This window comes from Mustelus asterias, chromosome 9, assembly GCF_964213995.1.
Source record: "Mustelus asterias chromosome 9, sMusAst1.hap1.1, whole genome shotgun sequence".
Lineage (NCBI taxonomy): Eukaryota > Metazoa > Chordata > Chondrichthyes > Carcharhiniformes > Triakidae > Mustelus > Mustelus asterias.
The window spans coordinates 103,741,584-103,759,230 of NC_135809.1; the positions used below are offsets into that span (position 1 = coordinate 103,741,584).

The window sequence follows — 17,647 nt, forward strand, 5'->3', positions numbered from 1 at the left end:
GAATTTAGAAGAATGAGGGGGGATCTTACAGAAACATACAAAATTATGAAGGGAATAGATAAGATAGAAGCCGGGAGGTTGTTTCCACTGGCAGATGAAACTAAAACTAGGGGGCATAGCCTCAAAATAAGGGGGAGCAGATTTAGGACTGAGTTCAGGAGGAACTTCTTCACCCAAAGGGTTGTGAAGCTGTAGAATTCCCTGTCCAGTGAGGCAGTTGAGGCTACCTCGTTGAATGTTTTTAAGGCAAAAATAGATAGATTTTTGAACTGTAAAGGAATTAAGGGTTATGGGTGAGCGGGCAGGTAAGTGGAGCTGAGTCCACGAAAAGATCACTCATGATCTTATTGAATGACAGAGCAGGCTCGAGAGGCCAGATGGCCTACTCCTGCTCCTAGTTCTTATGTTCTTCATAGTATATAAGCAGTCAGTGCTTCTCCCAGTCACTCAATGGGGAAAATGTATGGCCCAGTATGTTATTGAGCCATACATTACAGGAAGACTACAAGTTCCATGTTCAGCCTATGTTGAGATAACTGAATTCAGGCAAAGTAGCCATTCATAATTACAAATAGCATGAGCATGTTTGGACCAGGAAAAGGAAAAATAAGCTGAGAGAAGCTATTAAAAATCTCTTGGAAGATACTTAATGTTTTTTTATTCATTCATGGGACATGGGCATTGTTGGCTGGCCAGAATTTATTGCCCATCCCTCGTTGCCCTTGAGAAGGTGGTGGTGAGCTGCTTTCTTGAAATGCTGATACAGCAGCTAGGCCATTTCAGAGGGCATTTGAGAGTCAGCCACATTACTGTGGTTCTGGAGTCACACGTAGGCCAGACCAGGCGAGGATGGCAAATTTCCTTTCCTCAAGAACATTAATGAACCAGATGGGTTTTTCCGACAATGAACAATGGTTTCATGGTCATCAGTAGAGTCTTAAATTTTTTATTGAATTCAACCCTGCCATGGCAGGATTCGAACCCAGGTTCCCAGAACAATTGCTGAGTTTCTGGATCAATAGTCTAGCGATAATATCACTAGGCCATCACCTCCCCAATTGGACTTCTGAGACCATTAGATGAGGACATAGACCCCAGTCAAAACATTTCAGATTCTTAGCTTTCTGAAAAGCTGACAGATGAAACATGATTACTTGGTGCAGCATGAGTTGGGACTTCCAGAGAGTAAAAAGGGAATGAGAGGGAAAACAAAATTTGTAGGCCAGGATGCACTTTTGTCTCCTGAAGAATTGAGGATAATCAATGGTGAGAATACAGCAAAGCATACAGCTGCCATTGGTTTGGTGTCGGCAAATGCATAAGCATCATGTGAATAACTTCAGAAGGTGTTAGCAATAAAAGCAAGCATGCCATTAATTTATTTCGAACCACTTGTTGTTTTCTGCCATAAATTCCTTTCTTCTCCTTACTTTATTCTAAAAAAAAGTATCAAGGTTGAAGCTAGAATAGCTTGAAGTACATTAGTGAGGAACCTGTTGCCAGTGATGAACAGTGACCATGAGATGTCAAAAGGGATTATGTCATAATAGATGCCTGATGTGGGAGGTGAAAAATTACAGAAATAATTTAGCATTCTACTGTAGATGCTTGTGTTGCTCACCCAGATCCAATATAAATGGCCAATTGCTTTTCAACAGCCAAGCACAGCACTTTAATAACTGAAAATTAATCAAATAGGAGATTCATTTTGAATGCAATTGAAATATATTTGAAGGTCAAAATAAGGATAGTCAAGTAGGGAGGACAATTCTGAGAAATATTTAAGTTAACACTCAATAGGGATCCTTTATTTTGAAAGGTATGCTTTGGCTTCCTTAGAATAATTTTCTATGTTCAGAAACAGGATCCTTTTGAATATCACTTAGTTATTTTAGAATTCACATCCCTGATACCACACTTTCGGAAATTCCACTAGGATTTTCCAGTAAACTATGATCTTGTGCAACCAATTTCTTGAACTTTGCTTAAAAAAATGTTTCAGAGCTATTTCCTGTGCAAAGATTAACAAAGTTATGCTACCAATTTTGTATAAGGATTATGTTGAATACCTGTCCACCTTTAAATAAAGCTAAGCTATTTTTGTGCCCAATTGAGGAGAATTGCTGGAATCATGACTAATTCTGCATTGAAGTTCTTAGTTTCTTGGTCAAAGACATGTGTTCAATAATTTCGCTGCAATCTGAGGTTCCAAATGAATTAACCAAGAGCGAATTATTTTGTTACAATTTTACAATCTTTTACTCAGCTAACTCATTCTCAAAATGTTAAAAATGTAGAACTTCTTATTCAACATTCATGTTCTGTTTTTAAACCTATCTAATCAAAAGTTATCAATTTTTTACCTGCTTTCAATTTTGCTGGTAATCTAAGTGTCAATTTGGTTGCATAGAAAAAAAAGGACAATTGTACTATTGTGTTTTCTGTTTAACATGAAGTAATGGTTGCTATCAAAGTTTTATTTCATTATAAGAAATAATGCAAAGATATAGCTTGAAGCAGGATACTGTTGGGATTATTAATGTAAATATGTCTCACTTGATGCCAAGAATCCCACTTAAATATTTTTCCCCATCAATCATATTGATTTCTAATCATCTCAGATGATGTATTGAATAATAATCATTAAAACATGCAGCATTAGGGTTGGATTTTCCTATATAGTCAGGAAAACCTGACCTATTTGTGCCTTCTGAAATGCACACCAGACTCACCTGTGACTTAGCCTGGGATTTTTGTCTTTGCACACAGGGGTCAGGCTTACAGGATATTCTGAAAGCTGTGATGGTGTTTGTGAAGTGAGTGGGTACAGAGGTAGGCCAGTTAGAAGGCAGTTCCCAACATAGTTTGATGGCCCCCATAAAATCATTGGGGAAAAAACACTAAAACCCTGAATTCAAACACACTATTATTGATATTGGGGAAAAAAACTCCAGTGCAAAAAAAAGGGGTGTAATCCTTTGGGGAGACAATGCTTTAGTGGTATTGTCATTGGACTAGTGACCCAGGGACCCTGGGGAATTCTCTGGGGACCTGGGTCTGAATCCTACCAGACAGATGGTGAAATCTGAACTCAATTAAGAAAATCTGAAATCAGAAGTCCAGTGATGATCATGAAACCATTGCCAATTGCCATAAAAACCCATTTGGTTCACTCATGCCGTTGAGGGAAGGAATTGTGCCCTCCTTACCCAGTCTGACCCACATGTGACTCTAGAAACTCTCAGCAATGTGGTTGACTTTTAAATGGCCTAGTGAGCTATTCAGTTGAAGGGCAATTAGGGATGGACAATGAATTCTGGTCCAGCCAGTGATGCCCACATCCCATGAATGAATTAGAATTGGATTACCTGACAGAGGAACTAAGGCCAGTTAACAAGCAAGGGGACAGAGATAAAGGGTGGGATTTTCCTGCCATGCTCACCCCAAGGTGGCTGGAAAATCCCACCCGAGGTCAACGGGCCTTTGCATGGTCACCCCACGCCTGCTACAATTCCCGTGGCAGGCGGGACAGGAAATTTCCACACAGTGACCTTGCTGGATGGCCCTGACCCCACACATGTGAAGCTGAGAAAGCAAGCAAAGAGGCAGGTTCTCTTTGACAAAGTCTATGAGTAGCTCAACCTTCTGGAAAAAGATTACTTCATTTTGACGTTTCGAGACTCTGAAAATCAAAAGATCTTGGACTCAGCAGAGGAAATTAAAAAGCAAATCTGAAGTGGTTTGTGCCAGTTTGTATCCAATGTAAAGTTTTATCCTCCTGACCTTGTCTAGTTCTCTGAGGACATTACCAGAACTAATTTACAATCATGACAGTGAAATTGGGCTCAAACTTCGAATCAAATCAGGATCAAGGACTGAAGGAGGTTTTTGAAAAGGAAAGAGGGAACAGCTGAACAACAGCAGTATGTTGAGAAAAGAAAGAAGAAATACTCAATTTGGAAAAAAGGACTGAAATGGTGTATACTAGTGTTATGTTTGAATGTTTAATGGTAGAGCACTAATAATGGCTTTGAAAAATGAAGCCAGCTTTGCATAGTGATAGTTCATTTCTTTTAATGTCATGTCTCTTGTAAAGGGACTTCTTTTAAACTTCAGTTCTGATTACGGTGCCAATTATCTGCAACTGGCAGCCCACATGCTAATCATACAGAAGAATAATTGCTCCTAATAATTGGCGTATTTGTTTGAGTCAATGAAGTTTTTTCATTTTCGCATTGTCTCCTCGGGTTTCAGAGTAGTGTTTAATTCGGTTGATTGACATGTGCATGTTATGTGCTAATGGGAGGAGCGAAGCTTACACAGAGTCAAGCAGGCAGTTGCTCTTTGAATTTGAAACGGTGCAGCAGCTCTTTCTCTCTCTCTCTGGAAATTGATGCCTGGGTCCTACTAGAAAATAGGATTCTCTCTCCAAAGGTCTGCAAAAGGCAAGTGGCATTTTTCCCCTCTCTGAAGCTCTACTGTGTGAAGACAGGTCTTTCTCTGGAGGCTGCTGTCTTAGAGTTAGAAGACAGATGGCTCTCTGTATCTCTGTCCAGAGGTGTTAAGGAGCTGGAAGACTAGAAACCCATGTAAGCCTGTGTGTTTTTGCTAACTGATTCTGAAGAGGAGTTTTTGTCTATGGGGAATATTGCTTAAATTGGAACTAATAGAAATAGTTAGCAGATAAGAATTAGCCCTTGTCATGTTTTAGTATTTCAATTGGTAAAAGTTATGCTAATTCTTTTTATTATAGTTAAACTGTGTTGTTAAATAAAGTTTGTTTTAATAAATCTTCCTGGTGGGCCAATAGAAACACACCTGGAGTGAACATCTTATGCTCACACTAATGCCAAAATCAAAAAGTAGTTGGGTTCTAGTCTAATATGAGGGTGCAGCCTCCCTCACTCCAAATCGGAGGCTTCAGCACTGGGCCCTAGGAACACACTACACTATCTGTATATTGCCCAGGCAGAGTTGGAAGGTCAGGTGAGATGGGCACAGAAGAAATTTGATGCAGGTTATTGGGTACAGAGTGGCAATGTGACACAGATTGCTACTCCAAGGAAATTGCAGCCCAATAATTTTTATTAAAGAATCAAATGTTAGAAATTATAGATAAATAATTTAGATTAAATACATTTTAAGTTACAATGAATGGCTTAATGTTCCTGTCGTCCACAAAAGCACTAAATTATTCACCACGACACTATTTCAGTGATGAACAAGAAGCCAAAAACTACAGATGCTGCAAATTGAAAAATGTTGGCAGCATCCAAAAGATCAATATATGTTAATTATTCTTATAAAGGATCTACACCTGAAATGCGAACTCATCTGTTCTCCCCACGGATACCGATTAATTTACTGAGCAATTTCTATTGTTGTTTTCATGCCTGTATTGACAATATTAAGCTCATCCATTTGGTGGAGCTCTTGGTTTGCTCTAGGATCAAGCAAAGAAGAAACTGCAATGTCTACTCACTTATGTTAAACAACAAATATAATTTGCTGCGAAAAGTAACTACATTCATCAAGAAGTTCTCCGTTGCCAACAAATCCAAAACAGACCGAGTCTCATACTGATAAATAATATTAATTAGCAGTTAGATCGTCCACTATGAATTCAAACTATCACTATAAACTGGTATTAGAATCGAAGACAAGGTTCATTTGTGAGGGAAGAGGTTTGCTATTGTCGTAAATTATAATTGAGTGGGGGGAATAAGCGGGGGAAATGAATTAGTATGATGAAAATGATGCGGTTAAACTCAATAGCCTGAAACTATTCAGCAAGCACAGCCACTTGTTTACTGTTGACCGCACAGGAATTCGGTTACAGATTACTGCACTCAAAAGCAATTTATTGTAACAACAATAGTTGGATCAAATGTAGAGTATTGTCTCAGGCTTCGAATATGTTGCAAGGCTGTAACACATCTGAAACATTCATATGCTTGCGTGCTTGAGCAATGTAACCTGAACTCCGTATTGTAATACATTATTTTTAAGGCCGTTTTACCATTGATAGTCTTAATTTTTCATATCGTTCAACATTGCTTCTTGCTTCTTTGATAATGACTACCAAATTTAACAATTCAGGTTTAGGAACATAAATAAAAACTCCAGGCAGAGCAAAGGCTTTCAACTCATTGAAATTCATCCCTCAAACACCCTAATAAAATATAAAGATTGGTCTTGTGGTCAATGGACTGGTCAGGTGGGCAGAAGAATGGCAAATGCAGTTTAACCCCATGTTGCAAAATGCATTTCTAGCTGGCAAATAAAGCAATGGAATACACAATAAATGGCAGGATTTTGAGAAATGGAGCTAACTCTTATTATGTATGGGAGAATCTGTACCATAGTTACAGCAGCTGTTCCTCAATATGGAATATTAGTGCAGCATCAGTGCAGAGTGACTCTCTGAAAATGGCTTTCCATACCTTTGCCTTGGATCTCAGGTGATCTGTATCACTGTCAGCACATCTGTCTGTGCTGAGAATGCCGTTTAAAGAGTCACAACTGGTGCTGAACTTCTCCATGACATCTTGTGGCATGGTTTGTTCTGAAAGGTGTCAGTTTTACAAAACTCATGGTAGCAGCAAAGTTCAAGGAGCCTTAGTTCATTTTCATTTATCTTTCCCAGGTTGTGATGTCCAAGAGATGAGGGCCATGATTCATTGTCCACATCTATTTGTGTTGAAATTTCCCAGTAGTTTAAGATGTTCTGTCTTATGGATTGTGCCGATGGCAGTGTCAATCTTCTCGTAAAACTTGTCTTTCACTTCTGCAGTGGAGTATAGCATTGAAGCATAGATAGTCATGATGTTAACCAGCCATGTTTGAGTCGAGAGATGGATGGAGAAAACATGTTCGGAATCATTTGTTAAGAATAATGAGTTCCTTACGGTAAAGCCTACACCTTGCTCACCCGTTTCCACTGAACTCTTCTGCTACCAGATGAACATGTGGGCCGGGATTCTCCGGCCATTCATGCCCCGCCGCTGCTGCCAGCGAGAATGGAGAATTTGGGGTTCAGCCAAATCTCTGTTCACTCCAGTGGGACTGGAGAATCCTGCTGGCATGAACAGCTGAAGAATCCCATCTATGGTGTTTTTCTTTCAGTATTCTGTTCTTGGCAAGCCTGGTTTCTTGGAGAGATGTAATGTTGATGGAGAGAAGCTATGTTGATGTTCAGCCTGTCAAAATCTGTCAATCACAGACAACAAGTGATTGAAAATAAGATTTTTAATAATATACAGCTAGTTATATATTGCCATTACACAGGCTCCTTCCAAGATTATTATACTATGCTAGCTCCTAGTGAACAGGATAGATAATTATATAATGATACAAGTCCTCATTTAACAGGGACTACATTTCTATTGGGCTTGCTCGGGCCTAGAAAAATAACTTAAGTGGTGACATTTTAGGTTAATTAGAGCTAGCAGTGAGATCTTCCAATATTTCCTGCAGACATCATCAGCACTACAGTGAAGATTTCACATTGGATCCCAAAAGGTCACCCTATCTTTTTTGATTAAAATGACCAACACATGTAAAGGTTAGAAAAGATGGGGAAGGCTAAAAATATCAAACTATGAAATACACAAATTACAAACCCTCTTGAAAATGTAATCCTATTTATACTTTCCCTATGTAAAAATAATTGCTAGAATTGTTAATGGTGCAGCTATAGATTCAGTCAGTCAGTTATTTAGAGTTTGGGGTTTATATTATTATCATTTGTATTGTTTTGAAGACTAGCACATTTTCCGAACTATACCATTCATAGCAATGTAGTAATACTACATGGGGCATTTTTGTATTGCAAAGTAAATAATTAGAATAGCTATCCATTTTACAGGGAATGAGAGCCACTCAAGTGAAATGTTTGCCAGTTAATTTGCCTTGCAGTCATGCCAGTCTGCCAATTGCCGTGAGGCCTGGGATGGTTGTGCTGATTTTCCGTCACTGCCTGGGCACTGGGCTCCTCTGAAGTGCCCACTTTGTCGCCCTCTTCTTTCTCCTCCCCGTCCTCCTCAGAAAACATAGCGTTCCAAGTTCTCCTCTTCATTCAGCTCCATATCTCTCTCCATTGCCATGTTGTGCAGTGTATAGCAGATGACCACACACAACACGAGATTCTCTGACTGGCTTATACTGGAGGGCACCACCTGACAGGTCAAGACAATGGAAGTGCATCTTCAAGATGGCAGTGGTCTGTTCAATGCAGGTTAATCTTTGTAGATGGTTTTGGCTGTAGCATCTCTCTTCATATGTGTTTGGAACCATTTAGTCAAGGGATAACACTAATCCACCAGCAGCCACACAGAGTCTGGATGCAGGCTTGAAGAGGTGTGGAACCTGGGACTCTTCGGAGGGTGAAAGAATCTTGACAGCACAAATCTGCAAGTGGACACAGACCAGCTGGACATTCATTGATGGAAACCTTTTCCATTTGGGAATCTGGTTGGCTGGTCTGTCTGTGCCTTAATAACTACGCAGATGTTATCAATGACCCTTTGCATCTGAAGAAATCCATTGATAGTGGCAAACACCAATACCCTCTGCGAAGGCCCAGCTGTCTCAAAATGGATGTATCCCCTGGCCCTTGGAAAAGGGCACCCGTGACTTGTCGGATGTGATGAGTTGTAACATAGGTCTGCAGTTGATCCCTGGAATGATCTAGATGCATAAACATTCAGGGCGATCATCATAGAAATCATAGAAACCCTACAGTGCAGAAGGAGGCCATTCAGCCCATCGAGTCTGCACCGACCACAATCCCACCCAGGCCCTATCCCCACAATCCCACCCAGGCCCTATCCGCGATGACCTTGATGGCTGCAAGTAGGGAATTGCCATGGGGGCTGGGAGGCCTGATCATCATTGTGGACCACAGTGGAATGTCTCAGATCAACTGTGATACATACAGTCTCCTACAATACCAACACTGTCATTTGCAGCCAGCAACTGTGCTTCGGAAATACTGCCAATGTATTGACTAGCATTCCTTTGGCCTTCTCCTGACCAGAGAATATATCTGCTGAAGCTCCTCCTCACTATTCTATCCAGTGCTTGAGTAGCCCGCTCCCATCTCAAAAGTCCTCTGCTGGTACTCTAGCCACCTCCGATGCCCATGTGATGCCTCATATCCTTCATCCAACCATTCACTGCTCACAAATACCTTGTGATGGCAACCCTGTGCCACTAAGTGGCTGAGCTCTATTCTCCATTTCTTAAATATGGTGACCATTGTAACTGTAAGCCTTTGAGGCTCCCCACTGTGTTCAGAGCAGCACCTCTTTGTGTCAGTGTCTGTTTTCCTGGTGCCTCCTGATTGATACTCTAAGACAGCTGCTCAAAAGTCTGTTAACAAGACCTACAACAAGCTCAACCACCAATTAATTAAAGGCATGCGGATTGTTGACTTTTCCACTCTCCATTTGAAAATCACTTTGTGTTCCAGAGATATTAGGATCCAGTGACGCAATTTCAATGCACACTTACACCAATACATATAGTCACAGCAGTAATTGAAAATCCACCTCAGGATATCTAGTATTGTAATCTTTTAAATAATAAAAATATTATTCCCATCAAGAGCAGTAAGAACACAAACAGTGATAAAAAGCTCTTTGTGTGACTCTGCATCGTTTTCTCTATTGTCACAATACAGCATGGAGAAAAATATCTGATGGTGAATCAGTAGTGCTGATGACAACTATTTTCTAGTTTCACTTTTCTGAATACTGGCAATAGCTCCCATTTGAGATAAATTGAAAGCCTACACCCAATACTAGTTGTGATTATTGAAGCCTAGATTTTTGGGAATGCTGTTGGTGCTTTTCCAATCTCTGTCAGCCCTAAAATGTTCTCCACTCACCCCACCCCATTCACCATGCCTCTGTATTTACTTAAAACCTATTAAATCTCTGACTTTTACCTTTTCTAATGCAAAGCCATATCTGAAGTGTTAACTCAGTTTCTCTCTCCATGGATGCTGAGTATCTTTGGTTGGCTAAAAAGATTGGATGCTGAGTATCTCCACCATTTTCTGTTTTTATTTTAAAATATTGCTCCCTGTTTAGAGAACTCAGTATCTCTTTAGTAGCATCATCTCGTTCTCTTTCATAGTGGTCATTGTCCGCAGTTCCATCTTATCATTTGCATCGCCTGATGCTTTTAACAAATAATTGTTTTTTTTCTTCCTTTCATGCTTTTTTGGAACACAAACTTCAAGAACTCGAGATACCAATACCTCTTGTTACAATCCCAGCTGCTGTTAATACTGGGCAAGTCAGATCCCAGATTGAAACCTGGCTTTGTAGATCCCAACTTTTTTTTAGGAACTGTGGAGGAAAGTTACTGAACAAATTCACAGGAGTCTGCTGATGAACTTTTACTGCAAAGAAAACAATATTTATTAAAACAAGGAAAGTGAACTTTTCTTACACCATACAAAATGGTTGGAAAGATTGCAATACAAACAGAAGATGATTCATAATTCCTTTGTCTCAGAAATATCTTTACATACACATAAGCCAGTCATAAGTTACCACGAGCTTCACACAAAGGCTTTTTGCTTGGGACTGGCGCAGTTGCAAATGGGTTGTCTCCAGTAAATTCCTAAGTATTTATTTGATGCTTCTCACCTAATGCATATCTCTCCTTGAGACACCCAAAGCCACACTTTAAACTCAGTTTTTCAAATGTAAGAGCAAACAAAAGAGCTTCCTAAACTCAGTCTTCTTGTTACCTCCTCTGTTACATTGATCACTTCATTGAGTCACATAACTGATTATTCAGTTAACTCATGTCCCACTAGCCTTGCAGGTTTTCTTCTGGGTGCTTCAAATCCCTATTTGACACACACACACACACTCACTGAACTCCTGTCTTTTCCATGTCTGTGTCCCTGGATCACTGTTGCTAGGCAACAGTAAAGCTCTTCCACTTTGTTTTACCCCCCTCAAATCACTGAACTTTCAATCCTTTTACTCACTTTTTTTTACTTCAGGGGTTATAAGACTCATCTGTTATATAAATATACACACACAAATAAACCCAAAAGACCTAAAACCTCAGTCACAGGTCTATCCAGACTCCCAGGCACCAAGGTTCATAAACAAAACAAACCATTTTGACTTTTCTGAACACACAAATTATATATATTATGATGCTGCAAAGGGTCAGGCAATGATATAGGTGGGGTTTAGAGACAAAAAAATAGGTAACCAGGTCAAACCAATAAACAATTTATTGATTTAACACATGAAGGCACATAGCCAAGTTCATGGTCATAGCAATGGAAAAACGTTCAAGTTACCAAGGCTGGTTCTCATACAATTCATAGTCAGCTTCCAAAGTGGATTCGTTGTCCGGTCCTGGTCATAATCCACAAAGCACACAGCAAGTAATCCACACAGGAATCCACTGCTGTCCCCACTTTACACACAAGTAATCCATACAGGAATCCAACCCCCTCTTATTTTCACCCTAAGATTTCCTTTCTTTACTATTGCTCAATGATTTACTAATATAGTCTATCTAAGGGTTTGCAACTGAACCTCATCTCCAAGTTTGATGTGAAAGTGCTTCCGGCTTGAAGGTCGCTAGTACCTTCTGGTGGTGGCCATCATGTGTGAGCCTGGCTGTACTCGACAGCCATGTTAAGTGAGGAATAGAAGTGATCTAGAAAATGGAGGAACAAGTATCAGAAATACCGTCCCTCCGGCTCCATGTGACATCGCTGTATATAAATTCAACTTAAAATTATACATTGTTCATAAAACCCTCCAGGACCTGTTTTACCTTCTGTGACCCCAATTCATCTCCCCCCCCCGCTGCCCCCCTCCCCTTCAACATATACCCTGCTATGACATTCAATCACATATTCACCCAACAGTGTGCAGTGTGCCTCTACCTCCTTCTCAAGTTCACAATCAGAACAGCCCCATCATGTAAGTCTGTTCTTAATCAGTGAAACTTATTTATTTCTATCAAACTGTTTTGTTTTCTCACCATTTTAATAGTTTCCAGTTTCTTGGCCCTAACATTCACCTTTTCACCATGGATGTCTAGTCCCTCAAATCTTTTTTCCCCTTGAACTGCCCTTATCACTTCCACTTGCCTGACCTTGTTCTCACATTAAACAAAATCTCCTTGGACTCCACTCACTTACTCCAAATTAATGGGAGCCCACATGGATCCTAGTTATGACAACCTTTTTGTGGGACTCATGGAATATTTTTATTATTATTTTATGGAATGTGTGCATTGCTGGCAAGGCCAGCATTATTTTCCATTACCTAATTGCCTTTTAGAAAGTGGTGGTGAGCCACCATCTTGAACCTTTGCATTCCATGTGGTGTTTGGGAACCCACTGTACTGTTAGATAAGGAATTCCAGGTTTTTGATCCAGGGACAGTGAAGGAACGGTGATATAGTTCCAGGTCAGGATGGTGTGCAGCTTGGAAGGAAACTGAATGGGGGTCTTCCCAAGCATATACTATCCCTGTCCTTTTCTGTCGTGGGTTTGGAAGTAGCTGCCAAAGGCAATTTATTGCAATGCAGCCTGTAAATGGTGCACGCTGTTGCTGTGCACCGGTGGTGAATAGAGTGCTGATGAAATGGGCTGTTTTGTTCTGGATGATGATGCTGATCTTCTTAAGCGTTGTTGGAGTTGCACTCATCTAGGCAATTGGAGAGTATTCCTGAATTCTGCCTAGTAGTTGGTGCATTGTCTTTGGGAGTCAGATGTGTTACTCACCAGAAGGTTCACAACCTTGGATTTTATGCTGTAGCCATTGTATTTATTTGGTTGGTCCACTTCAGTTTTTGGTCAGTGGTGACTCCTGAGATGGTGGGGGATTCAGTGATGGTAACGACACAAAGAAATGGTTAGTTCTCTCTTTCTGGAGATGGCCATTGCCTGGCATTTGTATGGCATGAAAGTTACTTGCCCATAATCAACCCAAGCCTGAATGTTGCTGCTGCAGGTGGGCAAGGACTGATTCAGTATGTGAGGAGTCATGTTTGGTACCAAACACTGTGCAGTTATCAATGAAGATCCCCATTTCTTACCTTTTGACCAATGGTTTGGCAATTGGTTGGATTGGATTTGTCCTGTTTATTGTGGACAGGACATCCCTGTGTTGTAGTTGTACTGGAACAGTCTAGCTCCATCAGCATAGCAACACAGCGATGAATTTTGGTTGATTTTCCCACCTTGGTACCGGAGAGACCAATTGTGGCAATCCCACTGCAACAGAACTAGGAAAGTCATTGGGTCTTCTGGCCAATTTGGCTCAACTACTTGCTGTTTAAACTTACTATGCTAGTTAGTTCATGTTTCATGATTGTTTTAAAACTATTGCTACAAACCAGTAAAAGACATAAAAAAGTGTTTTAAAACACTGGTTTTGAAAATAAATGTACCACATAAAGATAAATCTACCTACCCTATCAGAGGAGGGCTGTAAATTTCTGAGTGGGTGAATTGACACCGCACAGTATTGCAGTTCTTTCTTTGACTTACTCTTCAAGCGTGACTCCCATGTGGGGGTACAGAATGGGAGAAATGGCACAACACAATGATTAATATCCTAGCAACAATAAACATATTTCAAAGCCTTAAAAGAATGTGCAGAAACCCAAATGCAAAACACAAGCAAAAAGCAATTATATTACAAAGAGTAAAGGAGCGAGAGATATTGTTCCCATGTCATTCAATTTTGTTTCAAAAAGGCAAGGGTAGCTAGGAGACCTGTGAAATCTCACTCATGAGGGCTGACTCACTTTTGTTGTATAGAGGTAACAAAAAAAATAAACACAATTCTGATTTGTTTGAATAGTTTGGCAAAAGTGTTTTATCTTTTTGAGAGCCTGACTCTAGTGTCCAACATTGCTTCTATCCCTGAGGAGGGTGGTGGGGATGATAATAAGGTGAGGTTTGAGTTGTTCACTCACTCAATCTGCTCTCAGTGCTGCTGTAGTGGGCTGTCACTCAGCTGCAGGGTTTTGACTTGCGCTCTGGCTGCGCTCCAGGCCGGCCGGCCGGCAGCTTTGCTGAGCCTCGGAGCGCGCCGTAGCGGCAGCGGTTCCATGGTGAAAGTTTTCTCCGAAGTGTCCCGGGGGCAGCGAGTGAGCAGAAGGGAGAGCTCCCTCCCATCCGCGGCTCACAGAGATCCAGCACCGACACAGTGTGAGTACCCGGTACCGGCGGCCGCCCGCTGCCAGCCCGCGGCGGCTCCAGCTGCTGTTTGCGGCCAACCGTCTCCCAGCCGTTACGGCGCGAGCTCGGTTACCGTGGCAGCGGCAGGTGGGCTCGGGGAGGGAGAGGGAGCGCTGGGCAGGGGGAGGGGGGTGATGGGCAGGATGAGGGGGGGGGGGGGTGATGGGCAGGGTGAGGGGGGAGGGGGGTGATGGGCAGGGTGAGGGGGGAGGGGGGTGATGGGCAGGATGAGGGGGGGGGTGATGGGCAGGATGGGGGGGGGGGTGATGGGCAGGATGGGGGGGGGGTGATGGGCAGGATGGGGGGGGGTGATGGGCAGGATGGGGGGGGTGATGGGCAGGATGGGGGGGGTGATGGGCAGGATGGGGGGGGGTGATGGGCAGGATGGGGGGGGTGATGGGCAGGATGGGGGGGGTGATGGGCAGGATGAGGGGGGGTGATGGGCAGGATGAGGGGGGGTGATGGGCAGGATGAGGGGGGGTGATGGGCAGGATGGGGGAGGGTGATGGGCAGGATGGGGGGGGGTGATGGGCAGGGTGAGGGGGTGATGGGCAGGGTGAGGGGGTGATGGGCAGGGTGAGGGGGTGATGGGCAGGGTGAGGGGGGTGATGGGCAGGGTGAGGGGGGTTGATGGGCAGGGTGAGGGGGGGTGTTATGGGCAGGGTGAGGGGGGGTTGATGGGCAGGGTGAGGGGAGGTTGATGGGCAGGGTGAGGGGGGGGTTGATGGGCAGGGTGAGGGGGGGGTTGATGGGCAGGGTGAGGGGGGGGTTGATGGGCAGGGTGAGGGGGGGGTTGATGGGCAGGGTGAGGGGGGGGTTGATGGGCAGGGTGAGGGGGGGTTGATGGGCAGGGTGGGGGGGGGTTGATGGGCAGGGTGGGGGGGGGGTTGATGGGCAGGGTGCGGGGAGTTGATGGGCAGGGTGGGGGGGGTTGATGGGCAGGGTGAGGGCGGGGTTGATGGGCAGGGTGGGGGGGGTTGATGGGCAGGGTGAGGGGGGTGCTGGGCAGGGTGAGGGGGGTGCTGGGCAGGGTGAGGGGGGTGCTGGGCAGGGTGGGGGGGTGCTGGGCAGGGTGTGGTGGGGGCTGCTGGACAGGGTGAGGGGGGGGTTGCTGGTCAGGGTGAGGGGGTGGTAATGGGCAAGGTGAGGGGGTGGGGGGTGATGGGCAAGGTGAGGGGACGATGGGCAAGGTGAGGGGACGATGGGCAAGGTGAGGGGGTTGGGGTGTGATGGGCAAGGTGAGTGGGTTGGGGTGTGATGGGCAAGGTGAGGGGGTGGGTGTGATGGGCAAGGTGAGGGGGTGGGTGTGATGGGCAAGGTGAGGGGGGTGGGGTGTGATGGGCAAGGTGAGGGGGGTGGGGTGTGATGGGCAAGGTGAGGGGGGTGGGGTGTGATGGGCAAGGTGAGGGGGTGGGTGTGATGGGCAAGGTGAGGGGGTGGGTGTGATGGGCAAGGTGAGGGGGTGGGTGTGATGGGCAAGGTGAGGGGGGTGGGGTGTGATGGGCAAGGTGAGGGGGGCGGGGTGTGATGGGCAAGGTGAGGGGGGCGGGTGGGCTGTTGGGCAGGGTGAGGGTGGTGGGTTGATGGGCATGGGGGAGGTGATGGGTGGGGTGATGGGCAAGGTGAGTGTCGTGGTGGAGGGGATGGGAAGTGGGGGAGGGCAGGGGGGTGGAGTTGGGGGAGAGCAGGGTAGTGAGGGGTTGTGGGAGGGCAGGGGGGTCGAGTTGGGGGACAGCAGGGTAGTGAGGGGTTGGGGCAGGGCAGGGTGAGGGTGGGGTGGATGGGAAGGTAGATAGGGGATGGGCAAAGGTTTAGGAGATTAGGAGCAAGTGGGTGGGGTGTGTGTGCGGAGGGAAGTTGAGTGTGGAGGGGGCGATTGTTTGTGGGCAGTTGGGAAAGTGGGTCACAAAGTCATACAGCACATAAACAGGCCCTTTGCCTCATCATTTATGCTGACCATCAAATACCAATCTCTACTAATTCCATTTACCAGCATTTGGATCATAGCTACTATGCTGTGGCAAATTAAGTGCTCGTTCAGATGCTTCTGAAATATTGCGAAAGTACCTGCCTCCAGCACCCTCGGGCAATGCGTTCCATATTTCTAACATCCTCTTGGTGAAAAATATTTTTCCTCAGGTCCCCTCTCGACCACTTATTCCTCACTTTAAACTTTAGTCCTCTGGCCTTAGACACCTCGGGCATGGGGAAAGGATTTTTATGATCTACCCTATCTATGGCTTTCATTTTGTATCTACTTCTATCGGATCCCCCCTCAGCCTCCACTGCTCCAGGGAAAGCCAACCCAGCCTATCCAGTGTCTCCTCGTAGCTGAAACTTTCCATCCCAGGCAACATTCTGGTGAATTTCCTCTGCGCCCTCTTCAGTGCAATCACAACTTTCCAATAGTGTCGTGACCAGAACTGCACACACTATTCCATCTGTGGCCTAACCAATGTCTAATCAATGTTTTTTAAAGTTGTAACAAGACCTCCCTGCGTCTATATTCTATGTCCCGACTAATGAAGGCAAGCATTCTGTATGCCTTCTTCACCAACCTATCTACTTGTGCTGCCACGGGCGGCACGGTAGCACAGTGGTTAGCACTGCTGCTTCACAGCTCCAGGGTCCAGGGTTCGATTCCCGGCTCGGGTCACTGTCTGTGTGGAGTTTGCACATTCTCCTCGTGTCTGCGTGGGTTTCCTCCGGGTGCTCCGGTTTCCTCCCACAGTCCAAAGATGTGCGGGTTAGGTTGATTGGCTAGGTTAAAAAAATTGCCCCTTAGAGTCCTGGGATGCGTAGGTTAGAGGGATTAGCGGGTAAAATATGTGGGGGTAGGGCCTGGGTGGGATTGTGGTTGGTGCAGACTCGATGGGCCGAATGGCCTCCTTCTGCACTGTAGGGTTTCTATGATTCTATGATGATTCTATGCCACCTGTGGGGATCTGTGGATTTGTATACTAAGGTCCCTTTGCTTCTCAATACTCTCTAGGATCCTATCATTTACAGTGTATCTTTGACCCTTATCTGAACCTCCCAAAATGCATCACCTCACACTTATCAGGATTAAATTCCATCTGCCATTGCTCTGTCCATCTTACCAGCTGATCAATATCAATCTGCACTCTCAGACTACTCTCCTTACTATCAACAACAGCACCAATTTTTGTGTTATCTGCAAACTTATTAATTATACCTTCTACATTCCCATCCAAGTCATTAATGTATATAACAAACAGCAAGGGTCCCAGCAACAATCCTATGGTACTCCGCTGGTCATAGGCTTCCAATCACAAAAGCATCCCTCCACCATCACTCTTTGCCTCCTACTAACAAGCCACTTTTGGATCCATTTTGCCAACTTGCCTTGGATCCCATGGGCTCCAACCTTTTGAACCAGCTTTCCAT

General features: G+C 44.2%; 1 protein-coding gene across 8 annotated transcripts in view; it reads left to right on the plus strand.

The window, feature by feature from the left end:
- The first annotated feature begins 14,085 nt into the window (after positions 1-14,085).
- The window catches only part of stk33 (serine/threonine kinase 33), a 158,068-nt gene continuing 154,506 nt past the window's right edge, over positions 14,086-17,647 (plus strand). For 6 of the 8 annotated variants that reach the window (XM_078220734.1, XM_078220735.1, XM_078220744.1 and 3 more), the window contains exon 1: positions 14,093-14,209. The gene's annotated coding sequence lies outside the window, so the exon portion shown is untranslated. Of the gene's footprint in view, positions 14,210-17,647 lie in introns of all 8 variants that reach the window. The other 2 variants (XM_078220745.1, XM_078220736.1) reach the window with 2 other exon arrangements.